Below are 6000 nucleotides of genomic sequence, written 5' to 3'. Positions count from 1 at the left end.
GGACGGGATCCTCTGGGCGCGCGCGGGGGAGGCGAGGCGGCGGAGACAGAAGAGCATCGGGTGGATACGTTTCGATTCTTTGAGGTAGAGGGGGTTGGGTAAGTTGATTGGGGGATTCGATTCTTTTCCGTTTGTTTATATTTTTTTGGATGGGGAGGTTGAGTGTCTATGAATCGATATGCCTCTTGGCTGTCTTTGTCAGAAACATGTTTTTAAAAGCTCGAATTTGAAGGCTTTAGAGCGAATGATATTCACGCCAAAGCCCTTATGACTGTTCTTCGCTGTCCTAGAAAACTATCCCGTGTAACATCACCCCCGTAGAGATGCTCAAAGGCGCAAATTCCCGCCCAAAAAAGGGGGTCAGGGTATGGCGGGAAACCCAGACGATCAATAGGAAGGCTTTCCCGCGTTTTTTCTCTGTCTCATTTTCTCTCGCGCTTTCCTTCTTCTCTCTCTCGTTTTCTGTCTCTCTGGCTTCTCCCTTTTTAAGATCGCTTTCTCTTGTGACTCGTCCCTTCATTTGGAATCTGTTTTTATTTGTTTTGGTCTTTATATATGGTTTTCTCACTTGCCATTCTCTTATTTTCTCTCTTTTTCCCCTTTCGTTCTTGGTTCCATCATTCTTATCTTCCGTTTCTCACCCCTTCTTCTGTCGCTCTTTCTCTCAAAAAGGATAATTACCGATAATTATTTCCGGTTTACAGGTTAGGCCTATTATTATTTACCAGTTTCCAATTAGTAAATATGTTGCCAATCCAATACAATTATTTATTTTCCCTTTATTCTCAAAGTACTTTTTTTTAAATATTATTTTTGTATTGATGAATTCCTTGATTTGTGATATTTATTTTGCATAGGAGGGTTATGATTATCATCATCTCGCTAGCGTCTGTCTTATATAAGTGTCTTATTTGATATTTTCATTGTAATATTATCAATAATAGCAATACTATTGTTGTGATATTCATGATCATTTTTGTAACCATTATTGTCATTATGATCACAATGATTATTATCATTATCTACATTACTATGGTTATTATTGCTATAATTGTCTGCGGTATTATTATTATTAATATCATCATCTTCATTGTTATCAATATCATTGTTATTATCATTATAATCGTTATTGTTATTGTTTTTGTCATCTTTGTCATTATTATCATCATCATTGTTATTATCCTCATTGTAAGCATTATCATGATCATTATTATCACTTTAATTTTCATCATGTTTATAATTTCTATAGATATCATTATCATAATTATAATCATTATTTTTATCATTATTATCATCATTATTTTGATTATCATTATTATTATAATCATTGTTATCATCACTATCTTTTTCATTTTATTATTGCTATTATTTTTATTATCAATATTGCTTTTATTACCATTATCATTATTATTACAATCATCGGCGTTACCATCATTAGCATTTGATTTCATTATTGTTATTATGATTAATCATCATCATAATCATCATTATCAGCATGACCATCATCTTCATCATGTCATTATCATCATTGTTATTTTCCTTAGTGTTGCTATCACAATCAGTATTGTTACCACCATTATTATTGTTATCACTATTATCATTATAATTAGCATTAGTATCATTATTATAATCATCATTATTACTATTATTAATAGTATCATTATCAACATTATCCTCATCAGTACTGTTATCACTATTATTATCATTGTTATTATTGTTTTCATTATCATCATAATCATCATTATTATCATTGTTTTTATTGTTATCATTATCATCATAATCATCATAATCATCTCCATTAACATAATGATTATTATCACTATAACCATCATCATTCTTACTATCATAATCATCATCATCGTGATCATATGACTATTAACAATTATCATTCTTATCATCATCACTAAAGATATTATCATTCCTATCATCGTCGCTAAAGATATTATCATTCCTATCATCGTCGCTAAAGATATTATCATTCCTATCATCATCACTAAAGATATTATCATTCCTATCATCATCGCTAAAGATATTATCTTTCCTATCATCATCGCTAAAGATATTATCTTTCCTATCATCATCACTAAAGATATTATCATTCCTATCATCATCACTAAAGATATTATCATTCCTATCATCATCGCTAAAGATATTATCATTCCTATCATCATCACTAAAGATATTATCATTCCTATCATCATCGCTAAAGATATTATCATTCCTATCCTCATCACTAAAGATATTATCTTTCCTATCATCATCACTAAAGATATTATCATTCCTATCATCATCGCTAAAGATATTATCATTCCTATCCTCATCACTAAAGATATTATCATTCCTATCATCATCACTAAAGATATTATCATTCCTATCATCATCACTAAAGATATTATCTTTCCTATCACCATCACTAAAGATATTATCTTTCCTATCATCATCACTAAAGATATTATCATTCCTATCATCATCGCTAAAGATATTATCATTCCTATCCTCATCACTAAAGATATTATCTTTCCTATCATCATCGCTAAAGATATTATCATTCCTATCATCATCACTAAAGATATTATCTTTCCTATCACCATCACTAAAGATATTATCTTTCCTATCATCATCGCTAAAGATATTATCTTTCCTATCATCATCGCTAAAGATATTATCTTTCCTATCATCATCGCTAAAGATATTATCTTTCCTATCATCATCGCTAAAGATATTATCATTCCTATCATCACTAAAGATATTATCATTCCTATCATCATCACTAAAGATATTATCTTTCCTATCATCATCGCTAAAGATATTATCATTCCTATCATCATCACTAAAGATATTATCATTCCTATCATCATCGCTAAAGATATTATCTTCCCTATCATCATCACTAAAGATATTATCTTTCCTATCATCATCGCTAAAGATATTATCTTTCCTATCATCATCGCTAAAGATATTATCTTTCCTATCATCATCACTAAAGATATTATCATTCCTATCATCATCACTAAAGATATTATCTTTCCTATCATCATCGCTAAAGATATTATCTTTCCTATCATCATCACTAAAGATATTATCTTTCCTATCATCATCGCTAAAGATATTATCTTTCCTATCATCATCGCTAAAGATATTATCTTTCCTATCATCATCACTAAAGATATTATCATTCCTATCATCATCACTAAAGATATTATCATTCCTATCATCATCGCTAAAGATATTATCATTCCTATCATCACTAAAGATATTATCATTCCTATCATCATCGCTAAAGATATTATCTTTCCTATCATCATCGCTAAAGATATTATCTTTCCTATCATCATCACTAAAGATATTATCTTTCCTATCATCATCGCTAAAGATATTATCTTTCCTATCATCATCACTAAAGATATTATCATTCCTATCATCATCACTAAAGATATTATCATTCCTATCATCATCGCTAAAGATATTATCATTCCTATCCTCATCACTAAAGATATTATCTTTCCTATCATCATCACTAAAGATATTATCATTCCTATCCTCATCACTAAAGATATTATCTTTCCTATCACCATCACTAAAGATATTATCTTTCCTATCATCATCGCTAAAGATATTATCTTTCCTATCATCATCGCTAAAGATATTATCTTTCCTATCATCATCGCTAAAGATATTATCTTTCCTATCATCATCGCTAAAGATATTATCTTTCCTATCATCATCGCTAAAGATATTATCTTTCCTATCATCATCGCTAAAGATATTATCTTTCCTATCACCATCACTAAAGATATTATCTTTCCTATCATCATCGCTAAAGATATTATCTTTCCTATCATCATCACTAAAGATATTATCATTCCTATCATCATCACTAAAGATATTATCATTCCTATCATCATCGCTAAAGATATTATCTTTCCTATCATCATCGCTAAAGATATTATCTTTCCTATCATCATCACTAAAGATATTATCTTTCCTATCATCATCGCTAAAGATATTATCATTCCTATCATCATCACTAAAGATATTATCATTCCTATCATCATCGCTAAAGATATTATCATTCCTATCATCACTAAAGATATTATCATTCCTATCATCATCGCTAAAGATATTATCTTTCCTATCATCATCGCTAAAGATATTATCTTTCCTATCATCATCGCTAAAGATATTATCTTTCCTATCATCATCGCTAAAGATATTATCTTTCCTATCATCATCACTAAAGATATTATCATTCCTATCCTCATCACTAAAGATATTATCTTTCCTATCATCATCGCTAAAGATATTATCTTTCCTATCATCATCGCTAAAGATATTATCTTTCCTATCATCATCGCTAAAGATATTATCATTCCTATCATCATCGCTAAAGATATTATCATTCCTATCATCATCACTAAAGATATTATCATTCCTATCCTCATCACTAAAGATATTATCATTCCTATCATCATCACTAAAGATATTATCATTCCTATCATCATCACTAAAGATATTATCATTCCTATCATCATCGCTAAAGATATTATCATTCCTATCATCATCGCTAAAGATATTATCATTCCTATCATCATCACTAAAGATATTATCATTCCTATCATCATCGCTAAAGATATTATCATTCCTATCATCATCACTAAAGATATTATCATTCCTATCCTCATCACTAAAGATATTATCATTCCTATCATCATCACTAAAGATATTATCATTCCTATCATCATCACTAAAGATATTATCATTCCTATCATCATCGCTAAAGATATTATCATTCCTATCATCACTAAAGATATTATCATTCCTATCATCATCACTAAAGATATTATCTTTCCTATCATCATCGCTAAAGATATTATCATTCCTATCATCATCACTAAAGATATTATCTTTCCTATCATCATCGCTAAAGATATTATCATTCCTATCATCATCGCTAAAGATATTATCATTCCTATCATCATCGCTAAAGATATTATCATTCCTATCATCATCGCTAAAGATATTATCATTCCTATCATCATCGCTAAAGATATTATCATTCCTATCATCATCGCTAAAGATATTATCATTCCTATCATCATCGCTAAAGATATTATCATTCCTATCATCATCACTAAAGATATTATCATTCCTATCATCATCGCTAAAGATATTATCATTCCTATCATCATCACTAAAGATATTATCATTCCTATCATCATCACTAAAGATATTATCATTCCTATCATCATCACTAAAGATATTATCATTCCTATCATCATCACTAAAGATATTATCATTCCTATCATCATCGCTAAAGATATTATCATTCCTATCATCACTAAAGATATTATCATTCCTATCATCATCACTAAAGATATTATCTTTCCTATCATCATCGCTAAAGATATTATCATTCCTATCATCATCACTAAAGATATTATCTTTCCTATCATCATCGCTAAAGATATTATCATTCCTATCATCACTAAAGATATTATCTTTCCTATCATCATCACTAAAGATATTATCTTTCCTATCATCATCGCTAAAGATATTATCATTCCTATCATCACTAAAGATATTATCTTTCCTATCATCATCGCTAAAGATATTATCATTCCTATCATCATCGCTAAAGATATTATCATTCCTATCATCATCACTAAAGATATTATCATTCCTATCATCATCGCTAAAGATATTATCTTTCCTATCATCATCACTAAAGATATTATCTTTCCTATCACCATCACTAAAGATATTATCTTTCCTATCATCATCGCTAAAGATATTATCTTTCCTATCATCATCGCTAAAGATATTATCTTTCCTATCATCATCGCTAAAGATATTATCTTTCCTATCATCATCGCTAAAGATATTATCTTTCCTATCATCATCGCTAAAGATATTATCTTTCCTATCATCATCGCTAAAGATATTATCATTCCTATCATCATCGCTAAAGATATTATCTTTCCTATCATCATCGCTAAAGAT

This window comes from Penaeus japonicus, unplaced genomic scaffold (assembly GCF_977035675.1).
Source record: "Penaeus japonicus unplaced genomic scaffold, GWHDUDI00000001_assembly GWHDUDI00000018, whole genome shotgun sequence".
Classification (NCBI taxonomy): domain Eukaryota; kingdom Metazoa; phylum Arthropoda; class Malacostraca; order Decapoda; family Penaeidae; genus Penaeus; species Penaeus japonicus.
This window is presented reverse-complemented; position numbering follows the sequence as displayed.